We start from the raw sequence: 25,344 nt of genomic DNA on the forward strand, positions 1-25,344 counted from the left end.
TGAGCCGTCATGAGTTGAGTAAAATTCGTAAGGGCAGCCCTTAACTCCGCATTAGTCGTATCACCTTAAACAAAAGGAACTTGAGGAGATTGAGGTATAGGGAACATTTCAGGTCCTTGGGGTCCTTGAGGTTCTGAAGGGGGGAACCGCCTCATTCGCATTCTCTAGGCCAACTATATGAACTTGGTCAACACAGAGAGGGATCCTCTCATTAGCTACACCTTCCCCCTCCCTTCTAGTGGTTTCTCTCCTTGTATTCATTTCCTATAAACACAAAGAGAAAAGGTTGATAAAAGACATCTTAGAGAACTCAACTCTAAGGCACGACATTAGAATAATAAAGGAAGTAAAAATGCTATTATCTTATAGCCTCTCACTCATGGATGTTTCGCGACTCACACCAATGAACAAGACCTACAACACGTGTCTTGTGAGACTTTCGACCATAAAATATCTCCCATAACTTATTCTCTTATACCAAGTTTGTCACGACCAGAAAATACCCCCTAGAAGATAGGGTAACACTTAGGTTGGAAAATTGCATACTTGACCCTTCGGGGGTCTTGTACTAGCCTACTAGATATCATTTATTGCATAAGACATCAAAAGTAGCGTGAAATCAAAACTTTTGATGAAATTTATAATAAAAAGAAAATACCTTTTTATAAATACTGAAGAGTTGTCTCGTGGACACGGCCCTTTATATTGAAAGAAATACATAATAAGTCTTAATAGTAGAAACTAAGAAAATAGAACTATGCCCTCGAATATATGAAGACATGCTTAGTCTTGAGAGAGTTGATTTCCAAGTTTTGCCTTCTAGACTCCTTCTTTCCTTCAATCTATACCTATAGAGCATAGAAAAGTATGGGGTTAGTATAAAACAATGTATAAGTATGGTATATGGAAAAATATGCAAAAATGGACATTTTAATAGAAATAGGCATTCATGCCAAATAAGTAAAACCTTCACGAATATCGAAGTGAAATACCATAAGAATCATCATTTAGCACATAAAAAAGGACTTCCATAATTTTAGTATAAAAGACCATTTTACAGTAAGTTCCAAAAACAATACAGTGAACCCAACTTTAAAGTGAACTCAATCAAACAACAACACAGTGAACTCATTTCCTTTGAAGTTTCCTTCACAAAGTTATCCTAAGTTCACTAAGGTAAGACATGAAGGAATTGGCCAAACACCCCCTTCAATACACACCTAATTGGTCCTTAAGACTACGAACCATAGGCTTACCTCGCACGGGAAACAAGTCCACACTCTAGAACAAGACATTAGAAGAACATTCGTACACTAACAACATCATGTAAGTGCCCTACTCCAATGGGACTTGTAACTTACACTAAGTGAAATGTGTGAGTAGCATCCCATACTACTACTCCCACTTAGTGCTCCTTGAGGATTCCCCTGGATAAAGCACACTACATTAATCATTTAGAACTTCATTATATAAAACTTAACTTTTACATGCTTCATTAGAATTAAACATTAAGTCATCTAACTTCATTTGCAATACATGATATCTTATTCATACACTTCATATGAAATACACCAAGATTCCCCTCTCGGAATGTATACTTATTGCGATGGATATGTAGCGTCATACCACAACATTCCCTAAGTAGCACACTCTTTTAAGAGACTTAGTTAATTACATTATAACACATTCATACATTAAGACCAAAAACACACCAAGACTCCACCTTTCGGAATGTATACTTAGTGCAATTGATAAATAGCGTCCCATACCACCACCTACCCTTAATAGTACATTCTTTTAGGAGACTTAGTTTATTACAGTCTGTTTTGGGGGATAGATTTAACCAACAAAGACCATGAGAGCTAGACATGGAATCTTGATACTACCTCTATAGGATGAGGGATCCCCACTTGCCTGGGTAGGGTAATTCCGTTAGCTTTTACCTGGCTTTTCCAATAGCTTCACCTATGCGGCCACATAGCTAAGGGATTAAGAGATTTCTACTAAGTAACTCATTCAGTACTTACGAGAAGTACTCATATATAGAGCAACATTGGAATAAAATATCTTGACTCACGCAATGTAACCACCCCTTCTTCATATCCTCTCGGTGCTAAGAATAACTCCCCACGGATTCACAACATTTTATACAATAGGTTAGGGATAGCTAGTGGAAACCACATCTCCACTCACAAAGGTGGACCATACCACTCAAGAACATTTCTTAATATGAATTATACAATGTAACCAACTTATCGTTCCTCCAAGATTTCAAAACCTATTCTAAATTTACCTTAACAATTCATCATAAAATAGCCCTTAGGGCAGTAGCTAAACCCTAATATCAACATGAACAAACCAAAGCTCAACCACTACACAATCATATTTACTTAACCCATTTCTAAAGCTAGAAGTTGGTAATATGCATAAGACTGTGTTCATTAAGGTTTTGATATTAAAATCACAAAATAACACTAATAAAAATACATTTGAATAATTTAACGTTTATATATAAAGACCCATGCTTATAGTCAAAGATAAAAGAACATAGAGTTTGAAAACCCTTTTTGAAATTTTTTAGAAATGACTCCTTGAATAGAAGAGAATTAAAAGATGACTAACATACCTCAATGAGAAGGAAAACCACTAATTTTGATGACAAACACGTCCAACAACATCCGTCCACGTCCTTTCTTGAGTCCAAACTTCTACGGAGTTTTGGGAGAGTCTTTCTTTAGAGAGGGAGTTTCAATATTTTAAATGAGGGGTCTTGTCTTGGTATAGGACTTAAAAACAATTTATTGTACCTTAAAAACCCTAAAAATACAATCCTACGTTCATAGGATACTTGGTGTGAATTTATAAAACACTCCAACCCAAGACAACAAACATGAGTAGAGTTTACAGTGACCCATCAACGGCCACTAGCTATAGGGAGTCGTCTAGTCGACGGCCCATCCTTTTGGGAGTCGATTGGGAATGACACTGCTTCCTTGAGGGCTATGCTCCCACTAAATGTGAGGCTACTCCCTCCAAAAGATGGGACATCGTTGTGTCTACAACCAGTAGACTGATGGGCGTCGATTGCCTAGTTTTAGCAGCTTGGTTGCCATTTATTGAGTCCTCTTATTGGACCCCTTGTTGGTCCTAGGTGGAGTCGTACCTGTATGTTGAACACCAAAACATACTCATCTCGGTCTTAGTAACATCCATACAAATATCAATTAAAAAGAACACGTAAAACTCACTAAAACATGCTAACAAACACAAGCACTTTCTAAGGCACACCTTCCGAACGTCATGGATGTTCTTGGAAGTTTGACCTACTAATGTCACCAAACATTAGACACTGCCTCAAAAAATCAGAATTAATAATTTTAACACAGAATTAACTCATGAAACATTTACAAAGCTCTGGTTCACCTATGTTCGTTTTAGGCTATTACAGGTCTCCATGTAAGCTCACAATCTTACTAATGTATAATCTAGCATACTCCTCCGACGAATAAATAGACTTAACGTGGATAAAGTGTGAAGATTTCATTATTCTATCCACAATAAATCATATTGAGTCATATTCCCTCCGTGTTCGAGACAACTCAACAATGAAGTCCATGTTGATATCTTCCCACTTCCATGTAGGGACATTAAGTACTTGAGTCAAACCTCCCGTCCTTTGATGCTCAACCTTAACTCGTTGACAATTAGGACACCTAGACACAAACCGTCACACCAATAGACCTCTTAAGATCATCGATATATTTTAGTGGCACCCGAATAAATAGTATATCGGGAACTGTAAGCTTCTACCAAAACTTCTCTTCTCAAGTCATCAACATCTGGCATACACGATATACCTTGGTACCTATGTACACCATTCCCCCCCCTCCCCCGAGAGAATGGTCGAATGAACTTGTTGAGTAACATTTTCTTCAACTACATAAAAAGTGGATCAAGATGTTGCTTAGACTTCACCTCAACCACTGAAGACGACTAGGAGTTATGATGAATCATGAAACCACCATTTGGATAATCTTCTAACCGAACACACAACCATGAAAATCTATGAACATCGCTTACTAGTTCTTCCTGACATCTTCAACATGAGCCACAGTATCCATGATCACATGACTTAAAGAATCTGCAACCATGTTGGCCTTGCTGTGGTGGTAGAGGACACTGATGTCATAATCCTTCAAAAGTTCCAGCCATCTTCTTTGTCGGAGATTCAAATCATTTCGAGTTAACACATATTGAAGTCTCTTATGGTCGGTAAATACATCTACATGAACACCATATAGATAATGTCTCCATATTTTCAAAGCAAACACTATGACCGCTAATTCAAGATCCTTAGTTTGATAGTTCTTCTTATTCACCTTGAGTTTTCTAGAGGCATAAACTATAACCTTACCATGTTACTTGAGGACACAACCCAAACCTACTCGAGCTTCGTCACAGTACACTACAAAACCTTTGGTACCCTCAGATAAGATCAACACCAGGGTGGAGGTAAACTTATCTTTCATCTCTTGCAAGCTTCTTTCATAGGCTTCTGACCATGCAAACTTAAGCTTCTTTTGGGGTGTTGCTGTCAAATGAGATTTAATAGACGCAAACAATCAACAAACCTTTTATTGTACCCGGCTAGAATGTAGGAAATTTGGATATCGATTGGAGTGAAAGATCTAGGCATATTCTTTACCGCTTTCATTTTCTTCGGATCGACCTTTATGCCCTCACTCGAAACAATGTGATCATGAAAAGCCAACTATATGAATAAAAGTTAACATTTACTATATTTAACAAAGAGTTGATGTTCCTTGAGGACTTGCAATACAACCCTCTAATGGCCCATATGCTCATCCTTATTAATAGAATATACGAAGATATCATCAATGAAGACATTTACAAAAGAATCAAGGTAAATTTGGAGAACTCTATTCACAAGGTCCATAAAATATGTTGGGGCATTAGTGAGACCAAGAGAAATAACTAGGAACTCATATTTACCATACCTTTGTCGAAAAGCTGTTTTAGGAATGTCAACCCCTCTCACTCTATGTTAATGATAACCCAACTTCAAATCAGTTTTTGAAAAGCAACTCGCACCTTGGAGTCGATGAAATAATTAATCAGTTCTAGGAAGAGGAAACTTATTCTTTATAGTGACCTTGTTAAATTATCAATAGTCGATACACATTCTAAGACACCCATCTTTCTTTCACAAATAATGCCAGAGTACCCCAAGGATAAATGATAGGATGAATAAAACCCATGTTAACAAAATCATTGAGTTGAACTTTAAATTCTTTCAATTAGGCCGGAGCCATTCGATAAGGAGGAATTGATATGGGTTTTGTGTCCGGCAACAAATATATGACAAAGTCTATTTCTCGTTCGGCAGGAATTCCGGGTAACTCATGAGAAAATACTTGTGGAAAATCCATCACTATGTGGACCGAATTTAGAGGAAGAGCTTCGCATTCTAGGTCCTTAACCCTTACTATGTGGGAAAGACATCCTTTAGAAATCATCTTACATGTTTTGATACACGAAATTATTCGACCTCTAGATTTTGACTTTCCTTTCTTCCAATCTAAAATGGGTTCATTAGGAAATCGGAACATAACTACCCTTTCAACAATCAACGGAAGCAAAACAACCATGCAACCAATTCTTTCGTAAAATGAAATATTCATCAAACATGTCAAGTTCTACCAAATCGACCAATACAACTCTAATGGACAATAATGTGGGACAACTCGTAAAGACTCTTTTAGACAGCGGAGTCACCCAAAGGGGTAGTAATCGAAAATGGTTCAATTAAGACATCGGGTAAAACATAAAACATCATAGACACCAAAGGAGTCACAAAAGATAAGGTGGTTTTGGGGTGAAGCAGTACATATACATAAATTGAAAAGATTTGCAACATATCGGTAACATTATCGGGAGAACCATCTTGATCACCACTTGACTTGAGAGAATAAAAGTGGTTCTTCTTTAGAGCATAGGAACTTGTTCCACTTGCTTGTGCTTGATTACTCTCTCTTACTTGATTCTTGGCCATTGGAAAATCCCTCACCATGTGACCACTCTATCCAACACCAAAACAATTACTTGATCCCATCAAACATTCATCCAAGTGTCTCTTGCCAAATTTGCCAAATTAGGAATTTCATTAGATGTACCACCAACTTTTTCTCCTTGAGACTTAGGGTTAGGCACCCTATCCTTATTAGACCTTGGTAAATTATAAGGAACTTGGTTGGAAAACCTCTTCTTAAATTTTGTCTAGTCTTGGATCTTAAACTATCACTTTGATGTACCCCCATAATAGGGCCTTGCCCTTTTGCCTCCCTATTCATCCTCTTAAGCCTACTCTCCTCTACTTGTTGAACATTCACCATCAAACGAGAAAGGTCCATGTTGTCATGAAGCATTGTCTCATGACATTATTTGATAACATCATCCGACAAACCAGTCACGTAATTACTCATCTCATTCCTAGGGTTAAACACCAAAGAAGAGGCATATTTAGAAAACTTCATGAACTTCAAAGAGTATTATTGGACACTCATACCTCCTTGACGAAGGTTGATGAATTCTTCCACTTTTTCTTCTTATTTTTTCCTTGGGAAGAACCTATGAAGAAAAGCCTTCCTAAAATCTTCCCAACTTATGTAACCGACTCTCAAAGATCTATTTTACAACAATTCAGTGTAATAAGTTTGAGCCACATCTTTGAGTTTGTGAGCGACCAGTTCGGCTTTCTCTTTTGAACTCACCTCCATTGCATAAAACATATTGTAAACCTCATGAATAAATTCTTGGGGTTATTCATTCACCTTACACCCAAAGAACGTACGAGTATTCATCCTTTTGAAGTCCCTAAAATAAAAAGGCATGGTGATAGCATTTTGATTCACCAGGGGTGCAACTTCCTGGTTTTCTTGAGCCTCCATTGCTTAATATTTAGTAGTTATGAGCTTGAGTACCATGACTTGAGTAAAGTTTAGAAAAGAGACTATTATCTCTCCATCCGGCGTGATCGGAGGAGGAGCTTTGATGTCTAGGGGATGAGCTCTTGCTTTTGCCATCCCCTCTGCAACTCTCCTTGTGGCTGCCGTTATGGTACTCATAACCTATAATCACAAGAAAAGAATTAGAAGAAAATGACACATAGATTTAAGACTATTGAGGGAACGACCTTGGTAAACCATGAAGATGAGAATTTCCTAAGCATAACATAGTCTATCATTTATATGTGTGTCGCGCTTCACAATTATGAACAAGACTCTGCGTATACATTTTTTAGTGAGACATCAATCCTAAGATTACTCAAACTCATGCTCTCATACCATCTTTGTCACGATCGGGGAGCACCCGCTAGATGTGACCGGCGTCTTCATCCTCGAAAATGCCTTAGAATAGACCTTAACATACATCATGGCAAATCATAAGTAGAGATGCAAAAAAATTATTTTTTTACATAGTGAATTATACTTAGACATATCACATATCATATACGGCATTTACATAAACTCCTCCCTTATGAAGTTCACATTGACATCTTAGTTAGCATAGTAAATTCATTTGACATAGTCTAATATTTTGTCTCACATATAACCATTTAGAAAAGAATTAGAAAGTTTGGACATAGCCTTTACACTAGTACAATATCCCACATATAGGCTTACAATAGAGTCTTAATATAAAGAACGGCCAAATGTCTTAGACATAGACAATACTACTTAAGCTAAATAAGTGGCACCATCCTCAAATATTGAGGACTCACCAAGAACTTGGGTAAAAGTCCAAATGTTCTTTCAAATGTCCTCGAAGCACCTCAACAGCCTGAACCTACATATTTGTAGAAATGGAAGAAATATGGGTTGGTACAAACCACATGTACTAGGTATGGAAACATATGCAATTAAAATCTTTGAAGACATGCACAAAAAAGACCTTTTATTTAAAACATGCTAAGTTATTTTGAAAGCCTTTATGCACACTCAAGAGAATATACAAGCCAATGATCACACCAACACTATGAAATGTTCATATATACAAGAATAACATCATTCAATAGCCATATTAACATTTCATATTCTAGAGTTCATATCATCAAAATATACAATACCCTTACTACCAATCCCATCAAATCCTACAACTGAAATGCTCATGTGAAGCCCCATAACCCAACATATTTAAGTAAACTAGAAAAGATTTCATAAGTAATGCCTTTCTTCATATAAAATAACATCATTTTGACGTCCAGAAACTAGTGAATTTGAACTAGTAGATGTCCTTAGATCTTGTAAATGTTATGGTGTTTCGTATGAAGGCTAAACCATATAAACAACATTAGATAGGTAAAATAAGGTTTTTAGTGTCAACATATCGAGGTGCGACTCCCCAAGGACAACAGTAGGGGTCCTTGAGGTCTCAACAATTAGCAAGCAGGCCTCCCAAGGCAGCATGCATTTGTATATGGAAGGAGAATGTCTGCGTGGCGGGCTAGCTTCCGCATGGGAAAAATTACTGGTCTTCATCTAAGACATTATCGCGGATTCGTATGTCTCAAAAAAATTTTCCAGAAAACTAGAAGGAATAGATCCATGCAGACCTGTTACCCGACAAAAATTCATAAAATTAAAATTGAGTTTGACTTCACAAAAAGGTCCAAATAAGTGAGGGGTGTTTTGGGTATTTTAGGGGATTGGTATATAATGATTTTAAGTCAGTTTTATATCGCTTTTACTCACCCATATAAAATCCCAAATTTAAACCCAAATTTCTCTCAATTCTCTCTAAATTCTCACTCTACCCACCATCCATTGAAGAGCATTGGAGATTCAAGAAGTAGGCCAATTCTCAAAGATTTCTACTCAAATTCGTTGATAAAATCTTCATTAAGGTATGGATTATTTCACTCTTGGGATTTCTTTCCCCAAGAGGCCTATTAAAATATGATTTCAAATCCCTGAAAATTAAGGGTTTTTCACTACACATGGGTCTTATTTTAAAACCTAAAATTGTAAATGAATTATGATTACTTGGATCGTTAAACTTTATAATGATGGGTAATTTTTTTTGTTCACTTGATATTCCAATTGAACCATGTTCTTCCCCAATTTCAGTAATCTTGGAACTTGTTTGGTGGATGACATGAAGATAATGAATATATCAATTGTTATATTGGTGTTAATTGTATTATAACTTCATGAACTGTCATATATTATGTATTGTTTTAGTATGTTCTTGTATAATTGACAACATTATGATGATGATAATTGATTTTATTGGATGTAATTGAGTGTGTTTTTGTATAATTGGCTATCCTATACTGATGATAATTGATTTGTTGGTTAAATATAATTGATTTGGGATGAATTCATGAATGGGTTTGTTAGAGGCCATTCGTAAGACCTTCTAGATCATGAACTTGTATTTGAAATTTTTGGAGATTATCTTTGGTAATGTTTGTCAATTAAAGTATGAATGATTAAATTATGCATGTATGATAATGCTATGAATATGATTGTTGTGAGATCATGATAGGTGTTCTATTATGAGTGGTTGAAGGTAACTCCTACGTGTATCAAGGATTATGCTATGATGTAACGTTGTAACATGATGTTGAGTTTGTGATGGAAGGACTTTCTTAACCTATAACCCATGAGCCATGAACTTGTAATATGAGGGGTAACACTCCTAAGAAATATGTTATGAACTAATGTTAAGGAAGACATAAAAATACTTCAAAAAAGAGAATTCATCGTAGCATCGAGTGAACTTGATAATGAGAGGTGTTCCTTCATAAAGGAAGGGAAGTTAACACTATGTTCTCTCATGAGGAGGAAACTATAATGGTAATTAGCATAAAGAGGTTTTCTAATAATAACCTTGTATTTCCTTAACTATGTTCCCCCATAGGAAACCTAACTACTTGATCCACCAAGATGTTATTATGATATATATACTACCTAGGCATGTAGTAAACCCTCCTTTCGATGTGAGGGGTTGACACGGGATTCAAATTTAGATCACATGGTCAATGTCGATTCAGTCAATGTTTCCTAAAAGAAAAATGAATGAATCAAATTAATAAGATGAACACTAACTGGGACTCCTTAAGAGGTGTTACTTAGTATAGGTAAGGTTATGGGACTTTACCTATATGTTGAACAAGTGGACCTTGAGGGGAGTTCTAGGGTGGGTTCTTTATGTACATATGTTATGAATGAAATATATGTTGTTGTTTCACCTGATATACATGATGTTGGTCCAAATTGTTATGGATGTTGTTGACTACACTTGTTATGATTATGTTTGAGGTAAAAGACTTTTCAAGAGAACTTGGCATATTTATAAGAAAATGTCCCTTTGTGTATGTTTTCAAAGGTTTTAGTTGCATAAATATTTTTACTTAGTACATCTTGTTTGTACTAACACATATCTCTCCACTTTTCTAAACAAAGTGTAGGTTCAGGACATTGAATAGTTTCTAGTCCTTTCTTGAAGAACTTGGATAGCTATCCCCAAGTTGGTGAATCCTCATGTCTGAGGATGGAGATGATTAATTCTAGTTTAATTTTCCTTATTCAAAGACATTATTGTATTTCCTATTAATATAATTTTAATTATATAAAGGTTAAGTACCAGTTTTCATGCTCTTATGTTTAAATGGTCATCTGAGACAATTATAAATTCTATTTTTATATATGTGAAGTGAAGTTTAACTTTAAATGACAAGTTTTAATTTTTCCATTTTTTATTCTATCTATGATTTGATAATGTATTCTACGGGCTTCTCTAAGGCCTCTTCCAGGACGAAAACGCCGGTTATAACGAGGGGGTGCTCTCTGGTCGTCACAATGACTTATGTCGTGCCACAACATTAACTAAGGCACTTCTTGGGAGACAAAACAGGGTTTTATTGATTTGTTTTGCTATGATGAAATAATTTTAAATTTATTCTGAAGGTTAAATTAAGGAAACTCTTGAAAACTGCATGTTGGCGAAGATGAAGATCCAGTTGGCTAATCACGAAAATGGTTGGCCATCTCATTATTGGACGTCTACCTAAAATGATGTGTTGTATAATCCACGAGGTAAATGATTATTGATGCATCGCCGAGTGATTCAAAGATCGAGACAAATGTTTTCAAATGGGGAAAACTTGATTGTCTTTACTAAAAAGCTAATAGTTTAAATATCAATTTCTTTCATTTTTACTCACTTTTAACCTCTCAAACTTTCACCTAAGTAGTAATTTTCATATTTCGTGCTTTCTTGTCGTATCTTAGTCATCAAAGTTGTGTTCCAAGAGTATTACATAGCTTCTTAGAATTTCAATATTTTAGTTAGAATAAAAGTCTAGTTTATCTAAACCCCTAGATTATGTTTTAGAATTTTTAATTCTTTTGCAAATGATTGTATTGTGTTGATGTGTGTTGGGCCTCATCGATTTAATTAGAATTCTTGATTTCTGATGTTGTCTGGAGAATCTTATCATAATACATCTATTGTGTTAAAACTCTCTAATGTCTTTATTTAAATTTGATTCCATTCGAGGGATGAATGAGAGTGTTATTTTGGTTGCACTAACTCCTATTTGGACTTCTATTAATGATGGGGCTACTAGAGTCACAGCTTGTGAGAGTAGGCAGGGGAGCCCTCCGAGGTTACAATTTCGAAATCTAAGGTTGTAGATTTAAGGAAGGATGTTGACTATCTAATTTATACAAACTTCACCTCATTACTGGAGGCTGCTGATGATCTTGATCCCTCATAGAATTTAGATTTTCCTATGGATACCACCGAAGTAGTATATAGCGGTGCTGCTACTATTGAGGAGTCAAATGTTTAGAACCATGAAGAATAAATATATGTGTAGTAGGCGAGCTTCTAAAGAGATTTTCCTAACCATAGAGAGGCTGAGGGAGACTTCGGGGACATTACTGTGACTGAGGTGATTATGATGAATGCCACAGTACAGGATTCCATGGTAGAAAAACCCTTTGTTGTTCCTGTTGCTACATTTTATAGAGCTAGTGAGTTTTAGGAGATTTTGTGAATTGAGGAAAAAATCAAGGTTGTGGCACAGGGCGCTGAGGCCCCGATATACTTAAACACTCCATAGACATGATCTTTTCTTACCTCCCTCTCTAAGTTATTTTGTTTCACTTTTTGGATATTATTATCTCATTTGCATTTGAGGACAAATATTGTTCTATAGTTGGGTGAGACTCACCCTTTATGTTCTATTTGTGACTCGTGTTTTTGTATATATTTGGGATGTTTTGTCTTACATTGAGTTTTATATTACTTTTTGTGGATTTTTGAGTTTGTGGCTCCTTATATTTGAATTGCATTTATTTTGATACATTCCAAAAAGTCTCTTCTTTCCTCCACCTATTGAATGTACTTGAGTGTGGTTGTTCTTAGGCAAATTTGACTCTCGGTTTGATCAATATTGATGATTTGGATAGTGCTTATAATAGAAAAAACATAAAAGTGTCGATACAATGACGCCAAGTGAATATTCATAGACAATATGTGAACTCATTGAATCTCGTTGTGATTAGTAAATTATCAAATTCAACTTCTTGCAATGAACATTGCACACTTGACAAATGGTAGAGTCTTGTTTGACTATAGTGGCAATGCCTTGTGCGATGATATTAGCTTAAACAATGTATAATGACACCTAGAATTTTCTGTGTTAGTCCAGTTGACGAAGTGATATGTACTCATGATATGATCTAAGGCAACCTTGAAAGAGTGTGAACCAATTTTACATATACCTCTTTTGTGACTTACCTTGTTAGTGTGTAAACTCTTTTGAACGTCCCTCAAGCCTTACCTTTATTTGAGAGAAACTTGATGAAAACATGACCTCACTTAATCCACTACCTATAATCCTCTTTATTTGTGGTTGATTGAATAGCAAACATAGATGAAAAGCTTATGTTGGAGGTGTGGTGAAAAGAGAAAAGAAGTCAAAAAGTGCAAGAAAAGTCTCCCTTAACCCATAGTGTTAAGAAAACGTGGAACCCCACCATATAAAAAAAGAGAAAAAGAAATGAGAAAGAATGAAAGTGAGCAAGTCATGGAATAATGGTACGATAATAGAATAAGAAATTCCAAAGAATCCATGGAATAATAATAAAGGGATGACTTATGAGCACAAAATAAAAAGATAAAGGAAGGAAAAGGGAAGTGTTATGATCACCACATCGCATGAGGATAAAATTCACTGATCCTAAATTACAATAAATATACACCTAGCCCATTTACAAGTCTATAAAAGACCTCTTTGATCTTGAATGAGTTGAATCGAAGTTTTATTGGAAAATGTGGTCAAACCTATGGCTTAATTCATGCATTGTGTTCACCTTTGTGAATGTGAGCATTGAAATGGATTCTAGAACTTAAAATTTTGTATTATTGTATGTCAATACGGAATCATTCTTTATGTGACGACATTTTATCACTTTTGTTAAGCTTCAAATTGCATATGATGCAACTAACGTCAGCTAAAATTATCTATAATGGAGTGTTACAACTTGAGTCTTTGAGTGCATTTAATCCTTGCATGAGTAAGTTGAGTTTTGTTATCTTCATTCATAATTGAGCCCTGTGTAGCACTATTTAAAACATCCTATTTAAACTGCTGAACATGAGTTATACTAGAGGACAAGCAAAAATTTAAGTTGGGGGCATTGTTGAGTCCACAATTTTGACTCATTTAGGGCTATATGATGATAAGTTTTAATGTCCTTAAAGGCATATTTTGTCTCTAATGTTGATTAAAATCTTGTGTTTCAGGTATTTTGAACTAAGAGACAAGAGATGGACAATATGGAGCAAAAAGAACAGAAGAATCTAAAAGAACGAAGAAATGAATATGTAAGGATCGCCAAACCGGCTTGGTTAATCTCCAAAGGGTCTCATCCTCCCCTTTTGGTTCAGTCAACTGAGCCTGAATGAAAAGATCAAATCAGCGATGAAAAGTAGTTGTCGGCGTGTGGCCGATCAGTTCTGCGAAGTATTACTATGTCTCCAAGTCATCAAAAAAAGATGATGCTTCAGGTTAATGCAAGATAGCGATAAACATACCAAAGGTTTGATTGATGAGTTGATCGGCGATCCTGACGAAGTAGGATGAATGGTCCTTCACGTCAAAACATTTTGACATTAATTTTTAGTATTTTTAACTTAGTATCAAAATTTATAGATATGATCACTAATTTTTAGACTTAACTTCTATTTTGAGTTTTTGAGAGCTTTTGGGAAACATTGCTTTGAACCTTTGAAATTTCAAGATTCTCACCTTGAAGAAATCCGAAGAGGGTGTTGGAAATTCTTCATCCTATACTCGATTAGTTAAAATAAACCATGCCGATTGATACTTAGATTTGGTATCATTTTATTCGCTTTTTTTAAATCTAAATAAAGCCCACACTTTTGGGGTGTGATTTTGTGAATATGAGGTAAATATATTGTTTATTGTTTGTTATAGTTAAATGTTATTTCACTTAGTAGTTGTTTTTGAACTAAATGAGGTTGTAGTGACAAATAATATTTAACCTGAGTGTTATTGGGTCGTCATGGGTTAAGCTCGAGAGAGTGAATCCTAGTCCCTTTCCCACACTTTCAGCTCGCCCAGTGATTGGCCTAAGGAAGAGGTTGTGCTTAAAGGCTGCAACACTGTGTTTCAGAGAAACCGAGTTGATTTGAGGTAAGTTTCTCAAGAGAGAATTTACCCCCCCTATGTTCTCCACTAGTTACATATATTTAGAGACGTACTATCAATAGAAACTACCCTTTGGTGTACTTTTGTCATGACCCAAGAGTATACCCTATAAGATATGGCATCCTCAAGTCACCACACGGCGTACTCGACCTCTCGACGGTCTTATACAAGTCCGTAGTCTTCATTCATCACACACACACACACACACATAAACACACACACTTAAACACACACATACACACACACACACACAGATACACACATACACACACACACAGATATATATATATATATATATATATATGAAAAGTAGTGAGGAATTAAAACTTTTCACAACAATAGGTCAAATCTCTTTAATAGAAACATAGGAAAGAACTAAGTCTCTTCATAGCAATCTTAGATACATTAATATATTAGGGTCACAACCCATACATCAATAACATGGAAAACCAAAGTCTATTACAATGTATTCTCAAAAAGAAAGCTAAAACATAAATGTGTCCTCTAATCATATGAGGACATACCAAATGGGCATAAGAGAATGCTATTCCAATCTTCACTTCCAAGAGACTCCTCACTTTCCACCTACACCTTTAGAAATAAATCAAAATACGGAATTAGACATTTAATGCACTAGGTATGGTGACATGCAATAAAACCATGCTGAAATGGGCATTTACTTCATAGCATGCTTTTCATGCTCTTTTGATGAAAACCTTATAAAAGAAAGTATAGGAACCACAATCACACATATTCAAGTAACCCATAATATACAACTATAATCACTTAGAAACCATATAAGAATATAGACCTCCTAGCAAAGGTTACCTTAAGACTTACTCAAGTAAGACAAGAAGAGACCGCCCATACACCCTCTTCAAGTACACATAAGCAATCCTTAAGACTACCTAAAGTAAGATTATTCCCTTTTCATCACTTAGATTTTCTACCCAAGGTTACTTTAAGACTCCCTTCAGTATGACATGAAGAGACCACCCATATACCCTCTTAAACCAACCTAAGCAATCCTCAAAGCTATCCTAGATTAAGACCCTTCTATTCAACAAGCATTAACTTAAGCCATTCATAAATTACTAAGCCATGTGAAATACAATTAAGAATATAAAGGACTTCACGTAATGGTCTTGGAGGACCTAGTGAATCTCATCCTAGCATATTCAAAGCCTACTCGTGCCATATATAGATATCTTCCCATTCCACTACCTACACGTTGTAGAACATCTCCAACAATAGAATGCATCCCACTTGGTGAGAATAGGCATTAACTGACATATACCACACTAGCTAGGTATGGAATTCTAAGTCTACCCTTACTCCGAGGAGAGTGTTCTCCTTCCCAAGGGTAGAACTAGGACACATCCCATGTTAGCTCATGGTTAAGGAATATCACGGGTTTATTTGTACTCTAGTCTCATCTAAAGTAGAGACACTACCACAAGCATATTTACTCGGTGCTTTTCCTTTGTCCTCATAGAGCATGTCATTCACATAAAGGCAATATGATAAGATACTTTTTTTTAGTCTTACCAACCATAATACCCCTACTAAGGATGGGTCCACTAGGGATGCCACTCAAGATCTATAAGAATAGATCTTATAACTTTCTTAGAGATGGTTTCATGTTGTTCCATCCAACCTATCCTTAAGTCCATCATTCTAGTCAAGAAGGATACCATTATAGCCATTCACTTCAAGGTTTCTATTGACTTTCTTTTTATATTCAAGGTTCTATGTTCTTGACCTTATTTTTATATTCAAGGTCCTATATTAGTCATCCTTAGAAGGGAACCATCTTAGGTCTACCGATCCTAGACTTTCATTCATCATTCGTTCATACACATACATGACAAAGGTGCTTCAGACTACTAAGTCAAGATTTCACTTTCACATAACATGCATGTATAAGTAGAGGGACGTAAGTCTACCAATCAAGACACCACATCATCATCATATCACATATTCACTAACACTAAAATCCCATGTAGGAACAATTAAGTCTAGCTAGCAAGATACCCTATCAATAAACATAGAGACATCATCATAGTCTGTCATAGTCACATATAACCACTTAGAAGAAATAAGTCTTTCACTTCACACATACACATATACCATATAATACTTCACATTGATCGTCTATACAAGTTACAACATTATAATGACACAATTCAAATAATAATGCCGCCAAGGCCATGTTCGTAATATTATAACACATAACAACTCCACAATACGTTGACCATACCAATCAATTCAATTAAATATCAATTATACACTAAAAATAAGAATTAGGTCAACTAACAATCTTTCCATCATCATCACCACAATTCATAAGACTTTTCAATTAATTCACTTCACAAAGGCTCTTACCAATAACCATAAGTTTCAACCTTTCTGCTAGATTCAATGGAGTTTAGAGAGTTCTAGTTTTGATCTTGGGTTTTGATTTTTTAATAATGAATTCTAATCTAGGATTTAGGCTTATAAATTTACTTAATGTACCTAAAAACCCCTAAAATAATCGCCCATGATTTAATTAGGATGCTAGGTAGATTTACCAAAATATCCCAAGCTTGGGCGAGACCCCTACAGAAAATTGCAAGTGTCAATCAACGTTCGTATCTAGTGGCCGCCAACCAGACGAGGGGCCTTCCTGCACTTCATGGTTTGGTCATAGAAAATAGTACACAACCAAAATATTCACCGTACTCCCCCACTTAGAAGGTACTCATCACAAGTTAAGAGAGAAAACTATAACTTACTGGTATCTTCATCATAATTTGCTTTAGCTTGAAGGCAATAGAAACTATTCCTCTTTCATGTACCAACATCCAGGGCATTAGGAGGAACTTGCTTGGCCTCTCTTCCTCTATCCACAATAGAAGGAAAATCTATAAACATATGACCATCCTTTCCACAACAAAAGTTTCAAGAGCGGGGAGCACCCCCTAGAGGTAAACGGCACCTTCATCCTCGAAGAGGCCTTAGACTATCCCTTAGCATACATCATGGCATATAATAGGTACATAAAATGCAAAAAATTAAAACTTTTACATAGTTAAGTATACTTAGACTTCTCACTTATCATATATGGAGGTTACATAGACTCCTAGTTTAGGAAGTTTACATAGACTTCTCATTTATGCAATATAGCTAATTCATTAAGTATTCTAATACTAGTCTAACATATAACAAACTAAAAAACATTATAAAGTTTGGGCATAGCCCTTAAACTAGTACAATATGCCACATATATACAACAAGCGTCTCAAAGATAAGGAAAAAACAAGTGTATTTATGCATAAGCAATACTACAAAGATAGGAAAGGTGGCACCATCTTTGAACTTTGAGGACTCACCAACATCTTGGGAAAAAGTCCAAGTCTTTTTACAAATGTCTTCGAAGAACATCAACAACCCGAACTAACATATTTGTAAAAATATAAAGAATATGGTTTAGTACAAACCACATGTACTAAGTATGGAAACATATGCAAGTAAAACGATTTAAGACATGCACAAAAGGGACTTTTTTTTAAAAACATGCCATGTTATTTTTAAAGACTTTTATGCACAATCAAGAAGATAGAAAACTCAATTATAACTTCAACGCCAAGACTTGTTCATATTAGCAAGAACAAAATTATCATAAAGACACATCACTATTTCATGTTCATGGGTTCATATCACTAATTCATACAATAACCTTACCTCTAATCCCAACCAAATCCTACAAGTGTAATGCTCATGTGAAGCCCCATAATCCCAGATAATAAAGTAAACAAGAAAAGGAATCATAAGTAATACCTTGCCTCATATAACATAACATCATGTATAGTCATCATCCTGTATAAAAATTTAGACCAATATCATGTTCATAAAAAAACCAACATCATATAAGAGCAATATCATATAGAAGAAACATTATACATTTCATCATAATAAAAAGTGCAGAAGAACAACCTCCTAGGACTCCCTTGAAGGCCAACTTGTGCAATGCATAGGTAAAGTCCCATACCCTTACGCATGCTAAGTTGTACCCCTTCAATAAACCTATTTATTTTCCATCTTTATTATATACATTCATTCATTTCATTTTTGGGGACAATCGCTTTAACCAATAACATACCATGTAAGCTAAACATGGAATCTGGTTTAATGAAACCCTACACAGAAAGAAGGTTCTCTACTTGCCAAGGTAGAACCAAAACATGAACATACGATTCTAGGTGTATCAACTAGATAGTTTTCTTATGGGAGCAACATAGTTAAGGAATTAGGATATATACTAGAAACTCATATGTGCACATTTCATGGTAGTCTCCATATCATGATAATAATTGTTAACCTACCTTCCCTCATTGGGAAGGAACATCTAGCACATCTAGTTCGATCGGTGCTAAGCTAAAGTTCCTTTTTGAAATTTCTTTAAGGCTCTCTTAATCATCAAATCTTAATATAGGTCATAGGAGACTAACCACTGGTATAATCATGTCATTATCTCATTCGGTTTAGAATGAGAACTTCCTATCATTACAACCCATCATTTAGTGAGATCATCACATAACAGTCATATCATAATAAGACACACAAGAGAACCACTTACAACCTTGCATGATCATACCCTATCAATCTCTCAAAATTTACTATAATCATAACATGCCATCATATTCACCATATCGTCATCTTCGTAATATATTCATATAATCATACTTCGATTGAACATCATCCTCGAGAATAAACCATCATAATTGAACTACAGAACACATAATTATAAGGGTCTTACCAATATCTTCAAAAACCTCCTTCAAGATCTTACCCTCAATTCATCACAATTATCCAATAATCCAATCAAAATCATCATAAATTGAATTAAACTATAACATAATCAATTCCAACAACTCTAATCATATGCAGGTCTAATTAATAGCCAGGGCTAGGGAAAAGGGTTCAATCATGGATCTTTCATGGAAACTAGTTCAAAGACTAAGATCTAAAACAATTAGACCATTAAATAATATCAATATAAGCCAAAGTAATACAACATTATATCAACTTGAAAAGGAATTCACGAAATTGGATGAAAACCCAAGTTTTAAACATCTTTTGAAACCAATTTTGAAGAGCCTCTTAGGGAATGAGATCCCTAGTGTGAATAGCTTCCATACCTTAACAATCCTTGAAGATTCGTGGAATAAATCTCGAGTCTTGAAGACCTAGAGAACATTGAACCTTGCTCTTCAATGGTGGGTCTTTGGAATATAGAGAAAAAGTAGAGAAAAGTGGGAGTGAATTAAGTTTGCATAATGGAGCGTTTAGTTAGTTTAATGAGGTTTATCTCTTTTATAGTCCCCAAATAGATTAGTTAACCACCCTTTTACCCCTATTTAATTAATTAACTAATCAACTAATTAACTAAGGTTTGACTCTTCAATTTTTGGGCATAGACCATGAGTTTAGAGATATCCATATCATGATTGAGCATTGATGTACACCACTCTTTCTCAACCAAACAAGACACCGCCATCACAAACTTTTTCATGTGTGCCCTAGAGTTTGCTACCATGTTTAGGGAATTCTTAAAGAGTAGAATGAACTTTAAAGAATCTTCTTTCACACTCATTCCCCCTTGACAAAGGTTCATGAATTCCACCAATTTTTTCTCCCTCAACTATAAGTGGAAAAACATATCTAGAAAGATTGTGTTAACACTTTCTAATCTACCGGGCCTGCCCTTAGCGTCTCTCATCCCTAAATTGATCAAACTACACTTTTTCCACCTCCACTAGTTGATAAGCGTCTAGCTCTACTTTTTCTCTGGATGTTACTCCCAAAGCATCTACTACCTTGAATACCTCATCTATGAAGACTTGTGGATCCTCATTCACCTGAGTGCCATGAAGGTAAGAGGATTCCTCCTGATGAAATATCAGATTCTAGAAGTGGGAGTACTTGAATAAGGGTTCACTTGAGCTCAAACTTCTTGGTTATCTTGGGCCGTCATTGATTGAGCATAATTAGTGACGACTTGATCTTGAGTCGTCATGAGTTGGGTAAAAGTTTTAAAAGCATCCCTTATCTCAACGTTAGACAGATCCCCATCAACATTGGGAGCTTGAGGACTTGGGGAACTTTAGGGGGAACCTCTCTATCCACATTCTCTTTGTTTGCTATATGGACTTGCTCACCCCGGGGAGGAACTCCCTCATTAACTACTTCTTCCTTAAGTCTTCTTTCAGTTGTCCTTCTTGTTATCATATCCTATAAACACAAGATAAGAGATTAGGAAAAGACACTTATAGAAATTAACTTTATGGAACAACGCAAGAGTAATGAAGAAAGTAAAAATTCTATCGTCCTATAGCCTCTCGCTCATAGATGTGACATGGCTCACACCAATGAACAAGACTCTACTGGACTTGGCTTGTGAGACTTTTTACCCTAAGACTATCTCCACAAAATTTGATGCTCTAGTACCAAGTTTTTAACGACCCAAGAGTACCCCCTACGTGTTACATGGCGTAGTTGACCTCTCGGAGGTCTTATACAAGTGTGTTAGCTTTCATTTATTACGTATGTATGAAAAGTAGTGCGGAATTAAAACATTTCACAACATAGCTAATGAGAAACTATTTCATTAAATGTAAGGAATGAAATTTCATCATCAAAATCCAAATTAGACACGTCTTAACAACAAAGGGTCAAAATCATTTACATTGAAAGGAACATACTAAGATTTATACAATGTATTTAATGAAGAAACTAAAAGAAACATAGTTCATATCCTCGAACATAAGAGAACATACAATGTTTCAGAGAAATCTACTTCCCAAGCTTCACCTTCTAGTAACCTTCACTTGCCTTCCACGTGTACTTTTAGAAATATAGAGGAATATGGACTTGGTACAAATATTTTACTGGGTATGGAAAAATGCAAAAACAAGCTTTAAAACGGACTTTTTCGTTTAAACACACCTTCCATACAATTTTAGTAAAATATCATGAATCAAGTGTACAAGAAATCATACAAATCATCATTTAACATAAAAATTAAACACTTCCATAATTCTCAACATTTATGTGACATTCATAAGGTAATCCATTAGTCATCTAGACATTCCTATCCCACGTTATCCTAAGACTCACCGAAGTAAGACATGAAGAGGCCTCCCATACAACCTCTTCAATGCTTACCTAATTAATCCTAAGACTACCAAAGATAATCATACTTCACTACTACTAAAAATGTCAATATTCATTACTAAACACACTAGAGGAAAGATACATGCATTTAACAACTTCACATAAAGACCATCCTCTAAGACAACCCCCTAGTTACACTAGTGCATTGTCAAAGTATCATTCCATACTACTACTTCAACTAAATGCTCCTTAGGAATCACTCTAGACTAGGCATATCACATTCCTCATTTATATTGCTTTCATAAACATTTGACATAATATAAACATACTCTATTAACATTATATACATAATGAACTTACTTCATTAACATAATATAGTGACCCATTCATTCATTTTCATAACAATGTCACACAAAGACTCCCTCCAAATGTCTACTTGTGCAATGTATTGATGGTGTCCCATTCCACCGCCTACCCTAGGTAGTACACACCTTAGAAGACTTATTTTATTACATTCATTTGTGGAGGCTATTTTTAACCGACATAGAGCATGGGAGCTTTACATCAATTCTCGGTATTAACCCCTACAGAATGAGGGATCCCCACTTGCCTAAGGTAGAGTCATTCTTTAGCCTTTACATGCATCTCCAATAGCTAGTCCAGTGTCGGCGCATAGTTTACGGATAAAGACATTGCTTCTAAGTAATGTATCTCAACTAAAGAAGAGTACTCATCTAAAGAGCTACATTGGATACAACAACTGTACTCCCGATAAGCATCCACCTCTTCTTCAATTTCTCTCAGTGCTAAGCATACATCCTTACGGATATTTAGACATTCATTACATTCATTATCTATATGCTAAGAGATTTATACTAAGTACTACATCTCAACTCACGAAATGTACAAATATTTAGAGGTTACTTTTTGCCACTTCATCCAAACTCATTAAGAGTACCCACCCTCAAATAGCTCTTAGGAATAGTGAGGTTCCTATTATACACTACATCTCAACTCACAAAGAGTACCCACTCCAAAACACCCCTTTTTCATTCATTAGAGTTATTAGGAATATTAGGGTTGGTACTAGACACTTCATCTCTACTTTGGAAGAGTGTCTACGCTAAAATCCCCCGTTTTCATTGATTAACTTCATTCATTCATTCATTGTGTGTGTAAATATATGTGAGAACACCTTTCTCATAACCACCATTATTCATAACCTTTACATTCAAAACATAATGATACTAAATTAATCAAAACGCACACACAATCATACTTCACATTCACATTATACTTCATTTTTACATAGTATCTTCAAGACACACATTCTTAACTTCATAAGACATCACTTATACATCATAACATCACTTTACTTCACATTAAATGCCTTCAAGGCCATAATAAAAATTCACATATATATTCATATACATAATGTAAACACCACAACCACAAGTGGACCATACCACTCAAAATCAAATAAGTACTAGAAAATATAGATCTACTTACCCTTAATCAAAGCCTTGATCACCTTTTCTAAATTCTCCAATAATTCATCATAATAGGGAATTGGCAGTAGATAATCACAATACAAAATGGTATAAACACAATTTTAACATTTTCTAATCATATTCATCAAACCCAATATATAAGTAAAAATTTTACAAATTTATATGATCATGGGTCCATGGATTTTTCATTATAAAAACATCAATTTACATTGAAAATATCATAATTCATCCATTAAAACCTTTTCAACTAACAACCCATGCTTAGAATTCCAAATAGAAGAATTTTCGATTTGGAAACAATTTTGAAAAGATTTTTGATTGGGTCCTTGAATGAGAGAAGAATCAAAGATGAATTACCATACATTATTAATAGAAAACCCAGGATATTTTATAAACAAACCACTGAAATCATCAATCCTAGCTATACGTTGAGTTCATGATTCAACGGAGTCTTGAGAGAGTTTATTGGATAGAGGGGTTTTGATTTTTAAAAAGGAAGTCTAATTTAGGTATGAGGGGTATAAAATAACTTAAAATTCCTAAAAACCCTGAAATAATTATATAATAGTTAATTAGGACGTGGGACGAATTTTCCAATTCACCCCTAAGTTTATTCAGAAAACCTGCAAAAAGTTTGAAGCCAAATAACGGCTATCCATTCAAGGGGCACACTCAACAAAAGAACCATCCTTCTGGTGTTTTGTGTTTTAGAGAGACTCATCTTTGGGGGATAAGCTCCCACAACTAAGTGTGGAGCCATGCCCCCCAATGACGGGGCCTAAATTAAGCTAATCTCCGTGTAATACATCGAAAATCCAAGACGTGTGTTAAAGCCTAACATAAGTGTCATTAGTTCTAGACTCTATTGTAAGACCTATTTTTAATATTTATGATTCATTTAGGCAATCTAGAAACCAAAATGTCCATGAACGTCCATGACTTCCAGAAACAAGTTCTAGGAGGTACTAGCGGGCCTTATCCTATTTGACTAGCTTTTAGGATACATAAAATAATGAAACTTGGTGGAAGTCTAACTAACAAGTGTTTAAGTAGATTCATGGTCGAAAAGTCCAGGTACGACTCCCTAAGGACCAACCAATCGCCTTGAGGAGGACCCTTGCAGGTTGGTGTCAACACTTCCTAGGCAGTGTGTAACCACAATATGCAGTCGAGGATCCGTGTGTGGATCAACGGGGCATCGTTGCCAACCGTCGACCAAAAATTATCCATATCCTTGAAGGACCCCAATTGAATTGTCTCTTATAAAAACGACGGATGTGCAGCACAGAAGGGCACAATGATTGTCGACTCACAGACGGACCGTCGATCGGGGTCTCGTCTGTGAGGGTCCATTTTCTTTCACGTTTTAAAGGTTTTTTTTAACTAATTAATTTAAGGGTTCGGTGGTTAGTTAGGTATTAAGAGAATATTAATTAACTTAATTAACTCTCTTCCTTCTCTCTTCTTTCTCTCTCTATTGGAAGACACCATCGAAGACAAGATAGGGGAGGGATTTGGGGGATGAAAAGGGACGGAATAACCATAAATTCTTCATCAAACATTTAGTTATGGGATCTTATTCACTTTTGAGATCTCTTTCCTCAAAGGGTTCCTCCAATGTATTTTCAGAAGTTGGGTTTTCATGTGGGTTCTTCTTCGTATCAAAAATTTTATTATGAATTGGTTTTTTAATGTTTTCTATTGGAAATATGGATTGATTAACATTTATTCTAACCTAATTATTATACATCGTCGTTTGGTCTAGTTTGTTGAAAATGACCCTTAACCCTAGGTTTGATATTGATATTAATTAGGTTGTATTTGATTCAATTGAGTTGGTTATTGGTTGAATTACTATTCGATGATGTTGTTACATTAATCATGAAAAATTTAGAGTGATTTTTAGTC

This window comes from Solanum pennellii, chromosome 3 (genome assembly GCF_001406875.1).
Source record: "Solanum pennellii chromosome 3, SPENNV200".
Lineage (NCBI taxonomy): Eukaryota > Viridiplantae > Streptophyta > Magnoliopsida > Solanales > Solanaceae > Solanum > Solanum pennellii.